A 21534-nucleotide genomic window follows, 5' to 3' on the forward strand; every position below is an offset into this window, starting at 1 on the left:
AATAATGCACATCGAGCGGTCATAAAAATGTGATAAATTATCTGTTTTTAACTAAAATGCAATTATTACAAATTTAATTTTACATAATCATATTCAATTATTAATTAATTTTTATGAGTTTACATAAATAATTAAATTATATTTCATAACAAATCAATTAAATATTTGAATTCAATTATAAAATATCAAAAAAAAAAGTAAATCATTTGAAGTAAGTAAATTATTTTAAGAAAGATGGCTTCATTTAAGTCTAATTATCAACATTAATCTTTAAAGGACTGATGATCTGAGATCCAGAAAAATGAGGTTTTACAATGAGTTCTGTAAATCTGGAAAAATTTAGATCTAGAGGAGAGTATTTCTCCTTTTATATGTTTCCTTTTGTCTGCTAGTGATGTGTTAACAGAACGTGTATCATTGGATCACCTATCCCTGCTACGTTGATATGGACGTACGAGCGAATTAGATCTCTGTCTCATGCATAACGGCCCCTAATTCTCCCCGGGCGCGCATGCGGAGGGTCCCATAAGGCGTAGGGGCTGAACTCCTTTCTAGTTCTGGGCTGGGCCAAAGGATGAGGTTAAGACTAGGCCCGGAGGGAATCTGTCCATCGGGCCGAGAGAGCTAGACCGGCCTATTTGAAGAAACGGACTGGAGCCCGGTCTTTAAACTGAATGGACTGGCCTGGCTCTTGTAGGAGGCTTAGTAGCCTTCAGGCTATGAACTGCCCTAGCGGGCCTGGCCCTAGACTGGGATGAAGAAACCCAGCGGTCATCAATTGCCCCTTTACCTCCTCGTCAGTTATTGCTTCGACTGATGAGGGGGTAAATCCCAAGAATCATTATGACCGCGTCTGTTTATGTACTGCTTCCTTCGTAATGCCTTTTCATCTTTTTGTCATTTTGACTTTCGAGTCCCCTCTGTCTTTTTCCATTTCTGGCTTTCCTCTGTTCTGTGTGCATAGTACCGTCTTCACTAGGCCGCCGAACCTGCCTCCGAAAGTCCCATTGATACCTTATTTGGGCTGGTCAAGGCGAGCCAAAAATTTTATTACCTTGTCCCTTGTAGATGTCCGTTTTAATCTTGCTTTTGTGATTTTTGTTGAGAGCCGTTCTGACTTGCCCCGGTTTTGAATTTTTTGCAGTTTCTTGGGTGAAGATGGATAAGATTGAACCCCCTAAAATTCTTACGCTGTCCAGGGGGAGCCTGAATGTAGCCTCGGACGCCCTCCTGGTAGGACGATCGGTGGGGGGGTTTACCCAACTAGTGGCTGAAGTTATATCGTTCAGGTCGTCCAGCCGGCCTCCTCCTCTTATTCCTGCCCAAGCTCCGGAGCCGAGCTTTCGCAATGCCGAATCTTCAAGGCAGCTAAGTATTAACAGGTCGGTCTCGGCTGCTCTGGCTGTTCAAGCTCTCAGGTCCCCTCAGATTTTAAGGCTGAGCGAAGGCTTCAAGTTGGCGGGAGTGAAGCCTGCCCCGCCTTTCGGTGACGCTTCTGAGGAGAGGCTTGGGGCCTCTATAGCTGAGATGGGGTTCCTTGCAAATAGGGCTGAGATCGCCTTTGTGAGGGATGTCCATGGGGTTCCTTCCGAGGTCAGCCCGACTGCCGAGGATAGGGGATTCAGCTTCAAAGATGGTGGTGGTGTAGAGGAGAAGGTCGGGGGCAAACGTCCCATCCCCACCGAAGTGCTGGTCCTAGTTCGCGTTCCAAAGAAGTCTTGGGCTTCTAGAATACCGATTCCTGCTTTTCTTCCTTTCGGGAAGAAGGAGACGATTCCTGTGATGTCCTTGATGTCTGCTCCTGACTCAAACTCATGGAATAACACGATTTCTGAAGTTTATTGTGGAATACCAGACGCAGTTTGCACATGTAACATAAAGCAGTTCACAGTGGATTCGTATAAGGATTTCCTTGCTGGAAATGGTGAAGATGATCAACTTGCCGTCGATTTAGATATAGAGCGCTTGTGTTATGAGAAGCAGAGACCTGCTGCACTCAGTCAAGCTTCTGTTGATGCTTTCAGGCGTGTGTTCCGTGATATTCAAAGTTTAGCTTACAAGTATGCAAGTGAGGATAATGCATTAATGATTATGCTTAAATCAGGAAGCAAGGGTAATCTGCTAAAATTAGTCCAACATAGTATGTGTGTAGGTTTGCAACATTCAGTTGTTCCATTGCTCTTCAGAATGCCTCGTCAATTTTCCCGTGGAATGTTTTGTTCATTCAGTAACCAGTCGACAAGGCTGATCTTCTTGGGACTTTAACTTGAAGACTTGTGTTTTTCATGTGTGATATACACACAGCATATGATGGAACAATGAGAGATGCTCATGGGTATCAACTCGTTCAGTTCTCCTATAATATCTAGGCAGAGTTCAGTTGAAATATAAGAAGCGTCTAAAGGAGTGTGGGAAATCTGCCGAGCTAAAAAAAAGAAAGGGGGAATCCAACAAACTCGTGAAGCTCGTCCTCCGGACTGTAAGGATTCATTGAAAGCTAAGATAATAGTGTAGGTGATAGTGATGTAGATGATAATGTACCTAGGCATGCAAGTCCTTTGAGGACGGTTTTTCCTTCAGTAGTGTGGGTGATTAGACTGTAACTCTTCTCTTTCTTTGAATGAAATTTCATTTTTATTTATTTTGCTTGCTTTCCTCTTTTTTCTTTCGAACTCATAACATGGGATTGGACTTTCGACCTATAAGTTCTTATGATTCTTGTTAAGGACATTCTCATTTTTCTCCTATTACTTCGTTATTGTGAGATCGGGTGTAACAGCCCGGACGTGAACCCCGGCACTGTTACCGTTCACGGCCCAGGGCTATCCCTCGCCTGGCCTCTTGCCACCTCGGGCTTTCCACTGGCCCCGTGAACAGCTCTTAACATCCATTCACCCTCATGGGTTCCTGGCAGGATTTGTCCCCTTGGGTTCTCGCATCGCATCCTTCCCCAAGTGGATTTGGCCCAAATTTCCCTTTGGAAATTAGGTCGCCTCCCCCACACTTCTAACCTTAATACCGTTACATTACATATCTATACATCATTATACAATCTGTCATGTCCACATTCTAACTATTACATAGATAAGACTTCATTACTCTTCTTGACTTCTCTGTCTAACCCGTACCTGCAAACCTGGGGAATTTGGGAGAGGGGTGAGCTACAAAAGCCCAGTGAGCAGAATAATAAAACATTTGGAACACATGATAACATGAAATGCATCACATCACAGCTAATCACATCAAGGATGAATTTGTCACCAATAGTCCTCTACATGGTCCGACTGTGCCAGGGGCGTAGAATGGGCCTCACTGGTCTTTCTTTTACATACTCATAACATAGCATAACATGCCAACTGTGCCAGGGGCATAGAATGGGCCTCACTGGTCTTTCTCTTACATGGTGCCAGGGGCGTAGAATGGGCCTCACTGGTCTTCCGTACCATATCATCATCATATCATAACCTATAAGGACTAAAGGATCATTCAACATTCATCCGCATCATCAACATATTATGCAATGCAACATATTTGTGACTTCTAATGCAAACAACCTAAGATATCACATGGCATCCGTGATGCATGAACATGCTCAAAACTGATTTAGTTATTTAAAAAGGCATAAGAGTTATTCCACTCACCTCTGGCTAGCTCTGACACTGACTGAAGCAACTGATTCACTGCTGGGGTCCTCGGTTCCTCGGGTCCGAACCTACACAGGTGGACTCAAATGAGGGACCAAACAACTAGAACATAACTCTAAAAATATCCCCCCAAAACCCCCTAAAACATCATGAAATAACCATAGAAGAACATGCAAAGGAGGCCTGGACAGGGCACTTTCGGCGGCAGGTTCGACGGCCGAAAGTCCCTCAAGATCCGAAAGTCAGGCAGGTTCGGCGGCCGAAACTCCCAGACAGAGACGAAAGTCTCCTTTCGAGGGCAAGCTTCGGCAGCCGAAGGCTGCCTCCACAAGAGGGTTCGGCGGCCGAAAGTCCCTTCGGCTGCCGAACCTGGTTTCTCCCAAAGGGCAGAAACTTGGTTCAAACATGCACAAATGCCTCCAAACTCAAACCATCATGCATTTAGCTCAACCAAAACATGCACACAAGCTCCTAGGGGTCTCAAACTACCTTAAACCCCAACTACAACACATCAAACACACATTACAAGCCACATTGCTCAAAAACTCATCAAAAACCCATAAACTCAACATAAGCTTACTCATGCATTTTCTACCCCAAGAACTTGCATAAAACTTGTTTTAAACATAATGTAAGCTAGAGATCGACTCTTACCTCTTGAAGATCGAGAGTAGAGGCGACCAAACTTGGAGTTGGGAGAGATTTGAGTTCTTGAACCTTAAAGCTCCAAAACTTTGCTCAAAAGCTCAAATCTTCAAAACAAAGTTAAAACAAATGAAAAACTTGAAAGATCTAGAGGAAAAACATCAAAGATCGGTGAGGGACGGCGGAGAGCTCACCTTGGCCGAAAATGGGGAAAAGCTCGCCCGTTTTCGGCTAAGGGACCCTTTTATAGTGGCTGCCCAGGCCACGTTCGGGGGCCGAATGTGCCTCCACATGCATGCCATGTTTGACGGCCGAACTTGAGGTTCGGCGGCCGAACCTGAGGTTCGGCGGCCGAACCTGGGCTCCCCTCACTTATGCCTTCGGGGGCCTAAGGCTCTCCCGAAATGCATGCATGTTCGGCGGCCGAACTTTGAGTTTCGGCGGTCGAACCTGAGCTTTCCTCCAAGGTTGTTTTTATTCAAAAACTCATTTCCTCTTTACTTAAAATCATCAAAAACATTAAAACATTTCATGAAAACATGGTTTTACCCTTCTAGAGGTCTCCGACATCCGAGATTCCACCGGACGGTAGGAATTCCGATACCGGAGTCTAGCCGGGTATTACATCGGGCCTACAGCCTTTGTTTGGTAACAATAGGTCAGATCACATACCTTTGAAGGTGATAAGCAGGGCCAGCCTTTTTGTCCTTAGTTTTAATTTGATAAGAGCTGAAACAGGGGTCTCATCCGTTCATGCCCATGGATTTCTCCTTGAGTTGCCCCTTTTACCTCCTCAGCATTTATAATGTGAGTGGTGAGGGGGTAAATCCCTAGACTTCATTTGGAATGGCGCTGCTTTATTTTAGACGATTTTACTTCTCTGTCTTGGTAATGAGCTCGGGTATCTGGTCCCTTGTTGAAGTGACCCTTTGTCAGTCAGTGCGATCCGGGCTGTATGCTCCATTGGGTGGGGGAGCTCGGCCTTTTGTTGTTTTCTTTACTCGGCTTTATTGAGCTCGGTCGTTTATTTGTTGAGAGTCCGTCCGCTCAGCAGGTTAAGGAGCTTGGATTTTTGCTCTTTGCATAGGTTTTTACATATATAATTTTATGGTGCTATGGGTGATAGAGCATATTTTAATCCATATTTTCATGATCTTATTGATGTTTATTTGCACCTATTCTATCTAATTTTGTGGTTTTAATCATGTTTTGCAAATATTATGTGTGAAGAAACAAATTGCAGAAAATGCTCTTAAAAATGCCAAAGGAAGCCAAAATTCAGCAACTTTCGGAAGCACTTTCGGAAGCCAAAAACCAGTCACCTTTGGCGGCACTTTCGGCGGCCGAAAGAGGACTCCAGAGACGAAACTCTACCACCTTCGGCCGCACCTTCGGCCGCTGAACCTTGCGTCCAGAGCCGAAAGTCCAGCCTCCGAAACTCATTTTAGGCAGCCGAAAATCCCTCTCAACACTCTCTTTCCTCATTCAAGAAGCCATATCCCAAGTTGCCATATTTGAGGAGCCAAACAAGGGAAGTATTTTGAGATCCAAATCTTCAAGATTCACATTCAAATATTGGATTTCAAGATCAAGCTATTTAAGGAAGCCAAATCCAAAGATCACATGTTTCCCACTTAGTATCATGCACATTCAAAATTCAAAAGAAGGCTCCACCTTCCTTATTAGTGCATGGGCAGCCTCTTAACTCTTTAGGCAACATCTTGAAGACCTTGGGCAGCAATTAAAAGGACCAAAGAGCCCCCACTTGCCCCCCATCACATGCATCTCGTTTTTGCCTTCACCCATGCACAAAGAAGGCACATATGGGACCAAGGGTACTTTGGACAGCTTCTAAAAGGCTCATGGACTGCCACCAAATCCTAAGGAGCCTCTCAAGATCTATTTAAAGGCTTCAAGAAGACAAGAAAGGCAGATTTCATCCACCTCTCCTCCAAGGAATCGGCAAGGCCCTTCCAAGGGTTCCTCCACCTTAGTTCTTCATCTTTTTGCTTTCTTTTCTTTTATTTTCTATTTTGGTTCAGCCATGAGTGGCTGAAACCCTTATTCTAGTTGAAGTTTGGTTGAAACTAAGGTTGTTTAAAAGGTTGTGAGATCTGAACATAAAGTGTTTGTTTTTGGTTTATTCAATATTCATGCAATTGTGCTTAATTCCAAGATTGCTTTGTTGTTTTGATCAAATTGGCCACTTGATTCTTGATTGCAAAGTTAATTGATTGTTGATTAGGATATTTATTAGTACGTAATTGCTGGAAATATTCTGATCTAAGAACACTTGGTGTAAAAACTAAAGAATTGCATGATCTAGTAACATCTCATGCTTTTGAGTAGCTAGGGTTAGATTTAGATTTCTCTCATTCTTTATGCAATTGACAATTGTTTTGATGCCTAAGGCCCAAGGGCGTTCCTTGGCAATTTGTTAATTAGTAATTGATTAGAGGACGTTCCCTAATTAATTTAATCATAAGGAGAGACATGGTGGTGTGAAGCGTTTTCCACCCCCATAACTAATCTATTGAACCAATCAAGAAAACCTAAGTTTCAATGATCAACCCAAACAACCAAAGTGGATCCATATCTTCAACTAGAATTTTCTCATATTTGTAACAGCCCGGAACCAGTACCCCTTTGTAATGGTCCAAACTGCCACCAGCACTAGGATCCAGATCAGCTTAAGGCCGCTGGGACTCATAGTAGCCTACTATGAACTCAGTGTACCTGACAAACCCCATACATGATCATACTTTACTGTAAAAATTTTGAACTTTCTTTTCAAAAGACTAAGGTTGGACTATGCATGCTCTGTTCTGTATGCACTTTGAGAGTGATACCTACTGTGGTACCATACAGTAACTACAGAGATAGAAATCCTTCATCATACTCTAGATGGGTCAAGCTACCATGCACCAAGCCTAGTTTTCATCATCATAACATCATAAAACATAAAACTCAACAATGATCATGTACAAAGGGATAAACATGTACTAGGGCCGAGCACAATACTATAACTCTGTACTTACATAACTGTTACAATATCTCTATACATTACATAACTCTGTACTGTACATCATGTCCACTACTCTATGCTATTACATATGCTTTTACCCTTGCTTTCTCTTTCTCTTTCTCTTCTCTGAGGCCCTGAAACATGGGGTTAGGGAGAGGGATGAGCTACTAAAGCCCAGTGAGCGGAAATAATAAAAACATTTAAAACATGATATCATGAAATACGTCACAGCACAAACATTTCACATCACGGATTGGACATGACCTCAAAACTCCCTTTGTCGGTGCCCGGCCCCCAAAAGAGCTCACACAGGTCTTTCACTAACTACTCATGGTGCCCGGCCCTAAAAGGACTCACACAGGACTTATCCAAGCTTAATGCCCGGCCCCAAAGGAGCTCACACAGGTCTTTCAATATGACAGCTCTATGGGCTATTGAAGTCGCATAGGTCCAATCCACATCAACATCAAACAATGCAATGCATCAACTTCGTGAGTACTAGTGCAATGCAGTACATCCTATATAACATGGTATTAATGATGCATGGATCATGCTAAAACATTCATTAACTTAAAAACATAGTTCTGTTCCACTCACCTCTGTTAACTGCTGAGCAGTCTCTGTAACTCTAACTCTGTGGGCCTCCTTGGTTCTTCGGGTCTGCACCTACACAAGTGGACTCAAATGAGAACCAAATATATTCTAATATGACTCTGAACATCTCCCCAAAACCCCTCTAAAACATCATAAGCATGCATGGAAAAATGAGTAAAGGAAGGCTGGACAGGGGTCTTTCGGCGGCAAGTTCGGCGGCCGAATCCCCTCTCCAGAGACGAAACTCGGGTACTTTCGACGGCACCTTCGGCGGCCGAAAGTCCTTTCCAGAGCCGAAAGTCTAAACTTTCGGGGGCAAGGTTTGGGGGCTGAAAGACCTTTCAGAGCCGAAAGTCACTAACCTTCGGCGGCATGTTCGGCGGCCGAACCTTCCCTCTAGAGACGAAAGTCCAATCTTTCGAGGGCAAGGTTAGGCGGCCAAAACAGCCTCCTTAGCATGTTCGGTGGCCGAACCTTCCTTCGGCGGCCGAAACTAGGTTCGCCAGTAAGGCAGAACCCTGCTCTACTTTATGCAAACAACCTCCACAAACCTAAAAACAACCCATCTCATGCATGCCAACTTTCCACAACTAGCACATATCATATTTCATGCATATAGGGGCCTAAAAACTAGCTCAAACCCCACAAGCAAGCTCAAACATCATCAAATCACATATGATCAACATATGCTCAACTCATGGTTACACCCAAAACCAAGCCATAAAACTCACTTAAACCCTTTAAAACATGCCTTAAACATAAGGGGAGGTAAGGATCCATGCTTACCTCTTGAAGAACGAGAGGATTGATGGTCCTAACGTGGAGAGGTGGTGGAAAACGATTCAAAGTCTCCAAGTTCCTCAAACTTGCCTTCTTTCTCTAAAACAAAGTGTAAAACATGTAAAAACATGCAAGAGTTGAAGAAATCACATGAAAACACCCAAGGAGAGCAAGAACCCTACCTTTGACCAAAAAGAGAGTGAAAAAGCACCCCATTTTCGGTCAAAGGAGCTTTTATAGGTGGCCAACCGCCTCACCTTCGGTGGCCAAACCTGCATGCGAAACCATGCAATGTTCGGAGGCCGAACTTCACCTTCGGCAGCCGAACCTGGCAATTGTCCCCTTGGTCTTTTCTTTTCAAACTCAATTTTCTCAACTCAAAAACATGTAAACATTATGAAAACATGTTAAAACCCTCTCTTATACCCTTAGGGAAGGCTCCGACACCCTTGAATCCCAGATTCCAACGGAGATATCTGCCGGAACGTAGGAATTTCAATGCCGGGGTCTAGCCGGGTATTACAATATTGATTTCTTCTTTTATTTTGATTACTTGCTGTTTTAATTGCTTTCAATAGTTGTTAGACAAATCAATCTCAAAACCCCATTTTTACTTTTATTGCACTTTACTTTAATTCAACTTTCAATTACTTGCTTTCAATTGTGTTTTCAATTAGTTCTCTTGGTCTTGATTGAGAAAAATAAATAGGTAATCAATTCTCGGTGGATTCGATCCTTCACCACTATCTGCAGTTGTAAATTGTAGATAACCAAGAAGGTTATTTTTGACCGGCTTCGACAACCGCACTGTAAAAAATTGGCGCCGTTGCTGGGGAATTGATTTTACTTGTTTATTTTTATTTTCATGACCAGATCTGAGCATAGGGACACACTGCCCTTTGACCCAGAAATTGAACGCACTCTCAGAAGGCTAGGAAAGCAAGCCATAGAGCATTCTGCCCAACCTTCGGCCGCCGAACCTCATCAACCTTCGGCCGCCGAAAGTTCTGCACTCCAGCAACCGGATCTTGCACCAATGGCAGAACATCAAGCACCAGCTGCTGACCATGATGGACATGCTATCCAGAACCAAGTTGTCCAAGAAAATCTAGCAATTAGGCCCCAAGAACAAAGAGAAAGAACAATGAGAGAATTGGCAACTCCTATAGGTGACTATGCACCACTTTGCATCACCTACCCACCTCTGACATTCCCTTTGAACTCAAGACAGGTTTGATACACATTCTCCCTAAGTTTAGAAGTAGAGAAAATGAAAATCCACATAAGCACTTAAAGAAATTCAATATTATCTGTTCATCTATGAGACCTCAAGGTATCTCCGAGGATCAAATCAAGTTGAGAGCCTTCCCCTTTTCATTAGATGACTTTGCCAAAGACTGGTTATTTTATTTGCCATCTGGATCTATAACTTCTTGGGATGATATGGTTCAAACCTTTTTGGACAAATACTGTAACGCCCCGGAAATCCGGACCGCTACCGGCGCTAGGATTCAGGTCGGCTTAAGGCCGCCGGAACCCGTAGCAAGCCTACATACATCCTGTTTACCTGTTTAATCCCATACATGATCAACAAACATACGTAAGAATTAAAAACTTTTCTTTTTCTTCATTCACCAAACTCAACCTGTGCATGCACTATATTCATCATATACATAAACATTAATCCCTCTGTGGGATCTCATCAAAGCCTCAAGGGCTATACATCATATGGTGAGTTGGTTTACATCAATATCAAAACACAAGATCATGTACATACCAAGGGATTAACATATACTATGGTCAAGCACAACTCTATCCTCAACAACATAATTACATAAACATAACTGTTCAAAACTTTACATTACATTCTTATCATTTGTCATGTCCACATACTCTAGCTATTACATACATATGACTTTTCTCTTCTTTTCTTCTCTATCAATCCCGTACCTGCAAACCTGGGGTTAGGGGAGAGGGGTGAGCTAAAAGCCCAGTGAGCAGAAACTAAAAACATTATATTAAAGTTCATGCTTTCATGGAATGCATCATATCACAAACAATTCACATCAAGGGTGAACCTGTCACCAATTAGTCCCAACATAGTCTCGTGCCAGGCCGTAGCATGGGGTCCTGGTCTTCCTGTCATAACATACATAAAGTCTCGTGCCAGGCCGTAGCATGGGGTCCTGGTCTTCCTGTCATAACATATATAAAGCCTCGTGCCAGGCCGTAGCATGGGGTCCTGGTCTTCCTGTCATACATACATAAAGTCTCGTGCCAGGCCGTAGCATGGGGTCCTGGTCTTCCTGTTATATCATATATTAAGTCTCGTGGACTAATTGGATCATACAGCATTCACCCACAACCACAAAATAAAATGCAATGCGACATATTCGTGAACTAATGCAATCAGCCTATTACATGTCATCATGATGCATGAAACATGCTCAAAACATTTAATTGCTTGATTTAAAACATTAAGCTTGTTTCCACTCACCTCTGGCTAGCTCTGACCAGACACTGAAGCAGCTCACTCACTGCTGGGGTCCTCGGTTCCTCGGGTCCGAACCTACACAGGTGGACTCCAATGAGGGACCAAACATATATAAACACAACTCTAATATATCCCCCAAAAACCCCCTAAAACATCATGAAAACATCACAGAAAATATGCATGAAATGGCTGAACAGGGCACCTTCGGCGGCACCTTCGGCGGCCGAAAGCCCCAGACAGAGACGAAACTCAGCTAGGTTCGGCGGCACCTTCGGCGGCCGAAAGTGTCAGACAGAGACGAAAGTCTCTTTTCGGGGGCACCTTCGGCAGCCGAAAGCTGCCTCCACAAGGGGGGTTCGGCGGCCGAAACTCCCTTCGGCTGCCGAACCTGGTTTCTGCCAAACGGCAGAAACTTGGTTCGAATGAACCTCCTGCCTCCCAAAACCATAAATCATGCATATTTCTCAACTAAAACACACATACAAGTTCCTAGGGGCCTCAAACATGCATATACCCCATCTACAATACTTCATTCACACACAAACAAGCTACATTGCTCAAAAATCACAACTTAAACCCATAAACCTACACATGAACTAAACATGCCTTTAATCCCCAAAGATCTTCATAAAACTTGTGTCAAGCATAAAAAGAGTTCAAGATCGACCCTTACCTCTTGAAGATCGAGAGTAGAGGCGATCTAACTTGGAGTTGGAAGAGATCTAGCTCCTTGGGCCTCCAAGCTCAAAACTTGCTCAAAACTCGATTCAAAAGCTTAAAACTTCAAAGCAAGATGAAAACTCGTTAAAACCATGAAAGATCTAGAGGAAACACTCAAGATCGAGGGAGGAACGGTGGAGACTCACCTTGGCCGACAATGGGAGAGAAAAAGCTCGCCCGTGCAGACCAAGGGGACCCTTTTATAGTGGCTGGCCAGGCCACGTTCGGGGGCCGAATGTGCCTCCGCATCCATGCAATGTTCGGCGGCCGAACATAAGGTTCGGCGGCCGAACCTGCACTTCCCTCACTTAGACTTTCGGGGGCCTAACGTGCCTCCCAAAGTCCATGCATGTTCGGCGGCCGAAAGTGAGTTTCGGCGGCCGAACCTGGGTTTTTCCCTTAAAGAATTTTCATGCAAAAACTTATTTAAAATCATACTTAAAACATTAAAATACATGAAAACATATTATAAAAACATGCTTTTACCCTTCTAGAGGTTTCCGACACCCAAATTCCACCGGACGGTAGGAGTTCCGATACCGGAGTCTAGCCGGGTATTACATTCTCCCCCCCTTAAGAACATTCGTCCCCGAATGTTCCTCAACTAGTACATGCATAGCGAAACAAACATAACATACACACATATAGCACATGGAACACATCTCAACTAACCTTAGAAGAGGTGGGGGTACTGCTGGAGCATGGACTCCCGGGTCTCCCAAGTGCATTCTTCCAAATTGTGGTGGTTCCAAAGGACTTTCACCATCGGGATTTCCTTGTTCCTCAACTTTCTGATCTGAGTGTCAAGAATCCGCACTGGCTGTTCAACATAAGTGAGATCCTCTTGGATCTCCACATCAGGCTCGCTAAGAACCTTGCCCGGATCTGACACGAACTTCCTCAACATGGAAACATGGAAAACCGGATGGATTCTCTCCATAGAAGCAGGCAAGTCCAGCTTGTACGATACATTCCCAATCCTTTGCAGGACTTCAAAGGGTCCAATGTACCGCGGAGCTAGCTTACCCTTCTTACCAAATCGAACCACCCCTTTCATCGGAGACACCTTGAGCAATACTAGATCCCCCTCCTGAAATTCTACCTGTTTCCTGCGGATGTCTGCATAACTTTTCTGCCTGCTGGTGGCAGTCTTTATCCTTTCTCTGATAATGGGCACCACCCTGCTGGTGATCTCAACAAGCTCAGGCCCTGCTAAGGACCTCTCTCCAACCTCTTCCCAGCAAACGGGTGACCTACACTTCCTCCCATACAAAGCTTCATATGGAGCCATCCCTATGCTAGCATGATAGCTGTTATTGTAGGCAAACTCCACCAAAGGTAGGTGTTGCTTCCAAGAACCGCCAAAATCTAACACACACATTCTGAGCATATCTTCTATGGTCTGGATGGTCCTCTCTGACTGTCCGTCTGTCTGTGGATGGAAGGCAGTGCTAAAATCCAACCTAGTACCCATAGCACTCTGCAGACTCCGCCAAAACCTGGAGGTAAACTGGGGCCCTCTATCTGACACTATAGATACCGGGACCCCATGTAGTCTGACAATCTCCTCAACATACACCTGCGCTAACTTATCCACAGAGTAGTTGCTCCTAACTGGAATGAAGTGAGCAGATTTGGTGAGTCTGTCCACAATCACCCATATGGAGTCTAGTCTGTTGGATGTTGCCGGTAACCCCACTACAAAGTCCATAGCTATGTTCTCCCATTTCCATTCTGGAATAGGTAGCGGGTTAAGCATTCCAGCCGGCTTCTGATGTTCCAGCTTCACCCTCTGACATATTTCGCAGGCTGATACGAATTGTGCCACTTCCCTCTTCATAGCTGGCCACCAATAAACCTTCTTTAGATCTTGATACATCTTGGTGGCTCCAGGGTGAATGCTGTATCTTGCATTATGAGCCTCTCTCATAATGTCTCCTTTAAGTCCGATGTCATCTGGTACACATAGTCTGTTCCCATAGCGGAGGATCCCCTTATCATCGAATCTGAACTCACTATCTTTGCCTGACTGAACAGTCCTGGCAATCTTTACTAACTCTGGGTCCTCGTGCTGTTTCTGAGCCACCTGCTCCAGAAACACGGGGGTTACTTTCATCTGTGCAATCAAAGCACCTGTACCAGACAACTTCATCTGTAGACCCTCCTCAATGAGCTTATAAAATTCCTTCACCACCGGTCTCCTCTCTGCCGTGATGTGGGATAGACTGCCAAGTGATTTCCGGCTTAAGGCATCAGCTACTACATTAGCCCTACCCGGATGGTACTGTATCTTACAATCATAGTCACTGAGCAGTTCTACCCATCTCCTCTGCCTCAAGTTCAAATCTCTCTGACTCAAGATGTGCTGCAGGCTCTTATGATCTGTGAAGATCTCACATTTTACCCCATAGAGGTAATGCCTCCACATCTTGAGGGCAAAGATAACCGCTGCCATCTCCAGATCGTGTGTGGGGTAATTCATCTCATGCCTCTTTAGCTGTCTTGAAGCATAAGCGATCACCTTACCATTCTGCATCAACACACAACCCAAGCCTACTCTGGACGCATCACAGAATACTGTGAAGTCCTCATTGCACCATCTAAATTAATTGGCATAATAAGAGAAATCACTAGCATAAGACAAAAGCAAAATGAGGACTTATATGATTATTGAGAAAGGTTTGAAAGACTATGCACAGGTTGTCCACAACATGATATGTCAGACAGAGCTCTCATGCAGTTCTTCTATGGAGGATTGATCCCATCAGAAAGGAAACTCTTAAATGTAGCTTGTGGAGGATCCATTGAAGACAAGACACCTAAGCAGATGAGAGAGTTAATCTCCACTCTTGCAGCCTCATCTAGGCAATATGGAGAGGAGAAGCAACTACAAAGAGCCAATGAAGTAAGTTTTCCCACTATTTCTGAGCTAACATCTGTTATAAAAAATGTTGTCATTGATGTGGTACAACAGATTCAAGCACCCCAGCCACCTAGGCCATGTGGGATTTGTTCATATCTGGGACACCCAACTGATCAATGTCCCACCCTCCAAGAAGGCCATCATCAAGCAAATGCCATTGGAGGATACGACAATCAGTCAAGACATGATCCATATTCCAACACATGCAATCCAGGCTGGAGAGACCACCCCAATTTTAGCTATAGGAGAGCTAACAACCATCAGAACTACCAAAGAAGTCAAGCTTAACCAGCACCTCCAATTGACAATAACACTCTTAATGATGTGGTAAAAACCATGCAAATGATGTGGTAAAAACCATGCAAATGATGCAACAACAGATGGGACAAATGGCCACCTCCATAAACAGATTGGAAGCTCAAGAAAAGTTGCCATCCCAAACTGAGGCAAATCCCAAACAAAATGTAAGTGCCATTACTTTGAGAAGTGGGAAAGAGCTTCAAGATGCTTGTTATGAGCAAGAGAAGCAAGCCTTTGCGACACCTCCAGCGCAATCTGACACCACTCCTGCACACAAGACTGATCCAAAGGTAAGTTTTCACATCCCACCTCCTTTTCCAAAAAGATTTGAAAGAACACAAAAAGAAAAGGAAGAAAAGGAGATCCTCGAGACTTTCAGAAAGGTGGAAATCAACATACCACTACTAGATGCTGTCAAGCAAATTCCTAGGTATGCAAAATTTCTGAAGGAGCTTTGCACCAATAGAAGAAAGCTTGCTGAAAGAGAAAAAGTAAGTGTAGGTAAAGTAGTTACTGCTGTTATTAAAAGAGAACTCCCTACCAAATGCAAGGACAAAGGTATGTTTGCTATCTCTTGCAAAATTGGGAATGTTGGTATCAAGAAAGCCATGTGTGATTTAGGTGCATCTATCAATGTCATGCCTCTCTCCATCTATAAATCTCTCAATGCATGTGCACTTAAAGAAACAAGAGTTATGATACAACTAGCTGATAGATCTGTGGTATACCCTATAGGTGTTCTAGAAGATGTGTTAGTCCAAGTAGATGAACCTGTCTTTCCTGCTGATTTTTATGTGATTGACACTAAGGAAGATAGTTGCAATACTAGTTCTGACATTCTTCTTGGACGTCCTTTCTTGAGTACTACTAGAACTAAAATCGATGTGCATGATGGTACTCTTACCATGAAATTTGAAGGGGAAATCATTAAGTACAATGTCTATGATGCCATGAAATATCCACATGATATGTCCCCAGTTTATGGTCTTGATATTATTGATTGTTTGAGCCAAGATGTGTTTAATGAAAATCAAGATTGTATTTTAGATGATGATCTTTGCAGGACTGAAAACCTGAAACTGAAAGAGACCATCTGCAGCATTCTGCAGATAAAGGTTGCGCAGACAGAAGACATTCGGCCGCCGAACACAACCCATTTTCGGCCGCCAAACCCTACTGCCCCTCAGAAACCCGATTCTGTTGCGCCACTTTTGCAACACATTGCGCAGAAAGAAGACGTCCTTCGGCCGCCGAACATCTTTCGGCCACCGAACCCCACTAACTTGCAGAAGCCGAATCCATCACCACAGCTCACTCCACAAACTGAAGACCTTCGGCCGCCGAACTCAGATACTTTTCGGCAGCCGAACCTCGCACAGCAGCCTCCATCGCAAGCAAACTCCTCTAGCGCTCCTTTGCAACAACCTTCAGATCTGAAACCTCTCCCAGACCATCTGAAATACATGTACTTGGGAGCTAACAAGACACTACCAGTAATAGTGTCCAATGAATTGAGCCAACAAGAAGAAGCAAGCCTCTCGAAGGTACTACAGAAACACAAAGAAGCCATAGGATGGACCATTGATGACATCAAAGGTATCTCTCCCTCCACCTGCATGCATAGAATTCACATGGAGGATGAATGCAAGCCAGTCAGAGATGCTCAAAGAAGACTGAATCCACCTATGATGGAGGTAGTGAAAAAAGAAATAGTCAAACTCCTTGATGCAGGCATCATATACCCAATCTCTGATAGCAAATGGGTGAGCCCTGTACATGTAGTTCCAAAGAAAACTGGAATTACCATTGTTCCAAATGCTGAAGGAGAACTTGTTCCCACAAGAGTTCAGAATGGATGGAGGGTATGCATGGACTACAGAAAGCTAAATTCTGCAATAAGGAAAGACCACTTCCCACTTCCATTCATTGATCAGATGCTCGAAAGGCTTGCAGGTAAGTCTCATTATTGTTGTCTTGATGGTTATTCAGGTTTTTATCAGATTTCAGTTGCCCCAGAGGACCAAGAGAAATATTTAATCTATACTATTTATTTTATAAATATTTTTAAAATTAAAATTATTAATTATTTTTATTTGTTTCAATTTAAATATTTAATCTATATTTTGCATAGTAATTAAAATATTTAATCTATACTATCTTAATGTAATTTCCTATGAATGCATAAGAAGAGCTGTGAGAGTAGCACAGGCATGGCTGCTAAATTGTATGACATGGGCCTGGCTCCAAATATTCGCTCTTTTTTACTACGGTGGTGACCCGACTCAACCTAACATCATTAAATCCCTTCTGAGTTTTTCGATAATATTAACAGTTTTAATAATAAATAATAATTATTATAATAATTAATTAAATATTATAAAAAATAAATTTTTATAATTTATTATTTAAATTAATAAATTATTATATATTTATAACACCCCTTACCCGTCTATAAAATAGCTCAGTAAAGGATGCCACATACTATACTATATACAATTACATATATGGACTTAAGTTAGCTTTTACATTGTAAATTGTTATTTGGTTTGTTTAAATACATGTTAATTCACCAAACAATTTTAAATAGTGAAACTGCAAGAGTCTCCCCTGTTTATTACCAATTATCCCTATGAAAAATAGTCATATAATCTCAATATCTGCTCTTTTCATATTATCAAATCCATAAATAGAACATAATAACTTAAAATAGTAAACACATTTGTATACATTTGTACTATTTTCAACGTTCATTTACAGACTCTTGATAGACTACTAATGTACATGCCAAACATAAACAACCTCTGTACAAATATTGTGAATAACTGGTTATGATGATGTCTCTGTGCTGATGCAGAACCAGAACTCCTAACTGTTACTTCCTCTATCTAATACCTGCGCATGGAAAGTCCAATGCGCTGAGTTTATGCCCAGTGGGTGAATAACAATATATATATGCATTCAAGTATAATAGGAATACTCATGACAGATATAATGAAGTCATTTTATAAAAAGCAAGTGAAATTTTATGTATCAGTGGGTGAAAAGTGGACAAATCAGGTCATGAAATTTTATAACAGTATAGTCATTCATATTCTGGTAACCATCATGTGTGCATGCTAGCAAAGCATTAACAAGTCATATAATCAAATCTTAGCCCCTATAAACTCTTCATAGGATCAACTAGCTAGATAAGGGAAAACCATATTTGTATAGCACAAAGTGCCAAACTGTATGGCCTGGGGGCCGAATGCTGTGCCTGTATGGCTAAAAAGCCGAGAAACTGTATGACACGTAATGTGTCGAAAATATCATATCATGTAGCCCATTAGGGCGCAGTACTGCTAAACTGTATATGGCATGCCATACCCTTATGCTATCTATGACTCCCACTGAGGTTTACTAGGGTCAAGAATGCATATTTTCATGTTAAATATTTATTGGTACTAAAATTATTCATTTAGATGCTTAACATGTTGAAACAAGCAAATATATCGAACTATATATTCATAAGCAAGCATATCGATAAAAAGAGTCCTTAAGAGCATTCATATGTGTGTCATAGACCATATTCACTCATGAGCATATTATTCAGCCACAAACATATTACTATTTCATCAAGAACATGTGTGTAAAGTTTTAGTCTATTAAGCTAGCACGTGTATAAAGCAGGCATGTCAAGCTAGCATGTGCATTATTTGGCCGCTAACCTAGCATGTAAATCCCTTTTAGGTCAACATTTACATTTAGCTTTGTTTCTGTGTAAGATTGTATCACATTTTTAAGTGTCTTATGGACATAATTAGACTCACTTTTCTCATAAACTTTGTGTATCTATGTCTTAGCTTTCTAACAAGATATATTACATCTAATTCTAACCTTCCTAACTTAAGTTATGAATTTTTCTTTGTAAACTGCTCAATCAGGTTTTAACCAGTACAGTTTTGGTATCTGTTTTTAATCTAACAAAACCTATCATATGCATACATTTGCATACAGATTCAAGCTTAACTTTCTTGTACAAAGTTTTAGGTATACTTTTCAGGGTTCATTTGGCACTGGTCTTAATTAATTTCATTAAGTAAATCATTGGTTATGGTTTAAATGATAGATACTATTTCGGATGCATAATTTCCTGTGACCAGCTTAGGTTCACTAGCAATTTCCATATAATTAGCTACAGATTCAGAATTTGGTTACTTCATGAAAGTTTTAGCTTTCTGTCTTAGCTTTCATTTGGTATATGTTAGGCTTAATTTCAATGACTACACAATAAGTTATGAGGTTTCCAACACAGACTGTCCTGTTGGAACCTATTCTGCCAGTTTTATGTTTTTGGCTCCCATGTTGTATCTATGTGCTTTAAGCCTTCCAATCATCATTTCAACATTCATATTACATATCCATACAATCAAAAGATCATTTCCAGCAAACAAAATCAATCCCTAATGTTACATATTCATAAGAAAATCAAAGGAAAAATAGAAGTTCATACAATCACCAAACCTTTTGCACAATCTTTTCAAAAGCTTTAGGTACACCTTAGTTACTCTCTTTCCTTGCCTTTCCCCTTTGATGTACCTTCCTCCTTTTGAGCTTGTTCTTTACAAAGAATAAGAGAAACAGGAGCTTTAATTCATTTAACAACATATAATTAATTGAAAACATGGTAGTATATGTTTACCTAGCCTAGGTTTCAATTCCTATCACTTACCACTTAAGCACCTAAACCTCTCTCCTTCTTCCCTCCTGCTCTATGGTTTCCTTGCTGGTTATTACACTTAGGAACAGATTTTGTATGGATGAAGGCTTGGTCTTTATGAAGAAATTTGATGGAAATGGAAGAAATGAAGGAAATTCATTTTATCCTTTCTTTTTGGTGTAGCTACGGCACAGATGGGACAAATGGAAGACAAATCTCTTCTTTCATGCTTAGTCATGTATGGCTAGGTGTCATATGGTGGGTTAGGTGTAAATGTAGAAAAAGGTGGAGGCTAAACTTGGAATTTTACTTTTAAACTTTCCATATTCATACTTTAACCTACTAAACTTTTCCACATGTTTCAATTGAGTTTTTAAACTTTCAATATTCATAAATTGACCTACTAAACTTACATTTTTAACCTTTATAAGTTCATTTCATTTAAGCAAGCACGTCGGTTTTAGTAAGCACCTCAAGCTAGCACGTCGGGAAACCCTTAAGCATCTCCCGATATTAACTTGATTCCGACCTGCTTATCACATTAGATGCTTTATTTTAAGATATGTCTGTTTTCTCATTTGAGCTTTCTATGATTCAGTTATTACAGCTTAAAGATATTAAAATACTATTAATGGTCATTCTTATTTTAACTCTATCTTTGCATTTATAACTCTATATGAAATGTAAGTTGGACCTCTAAACACAACTTTTAGTGCTCTATCTATAAACCAATTGTGTGTCAAATGGCTATAGATAAGCTAGCACCTCCCCTAATTAGCTCGAGGTTAAACTAGTACCTTCCCTGAAGCTAGTTACTCTAACTTTGGAATGGTATAATTTAAAGCTAATGGTTGCTCTATTTCTATTTATAAGTTTTGAAATGTGATAATATTTATTAAAAATTGAACACTAATTTTTAAAATCAATATGTGTCTTAACCTTACGACTACATCAAATGTTTTAATTAATATATATCATTTTAAATATATTAATTAAAATTTCATTGACCAATTTATTTTAATATATTTTAATTATAATAACTTTTCAATCTCACAGGTATAATATCTGTAGATTCTGTTTAATTTTTGAAAAAATTTTGTTACATTGAACACTTAAGAAAATTATCAATAAGAAGTATTTTATTATAAAAAATGACATTTTTAATGAATTTATTTTCTCTTTCAAAATAAAAAATTGTCACTTTTAGATCTAAATAACGTTATTAACACTATAACTATTTTATGAAAAATAAAATTTTAAAAACATTTTTCACATTTAGATGGGAAACAAGTGGATTCTTAAAAAAATAAATTATTAATTATAAATACCAAAAAAAATTCTAAGTTTATTTCACTTTATATTATATTTTAAATTGAATCTTTTATATTAAATTAGAAAAAAAAGTAAACTTTATATAAAAAAATTAAATTTACAATAGGAACCCAATTTAATTTAAGGTAAAATTCATATTCGAATTCAAATTGGAACCATCCATCATTACTACCATAATAGCATTTCACGAAAAGTGCTTTAGTCATAAGCAAGCCACTAATAATAATAATATTATCATATCTTTAATTATCCCTACCATAATCTCATTTACCCTAATCTTCCAAAACAAAACAAACAAATAATACAAAATAATATTAAAATCAGCATGTGTTAGATTAATTCTTTCAAAAATATTTAAAACATAAGAAATTGTATAAT

This window comes from Manihot esculenta, chromosome 6, assembly GCF_001659605.2.
Source record: "Manihot esculenta cultivar AM560-2 chromosome 6, M.esculenta_v8, whole genome shotgun sequence".
Classification (NCBI taxonomy): domain Eukaryota; kingdom Viridiplantae; phylum Streptophyta; class Magnoliopsida; order Malpighiales; family Euphorbiaceae; genus Manihot; species Manihot esculenta.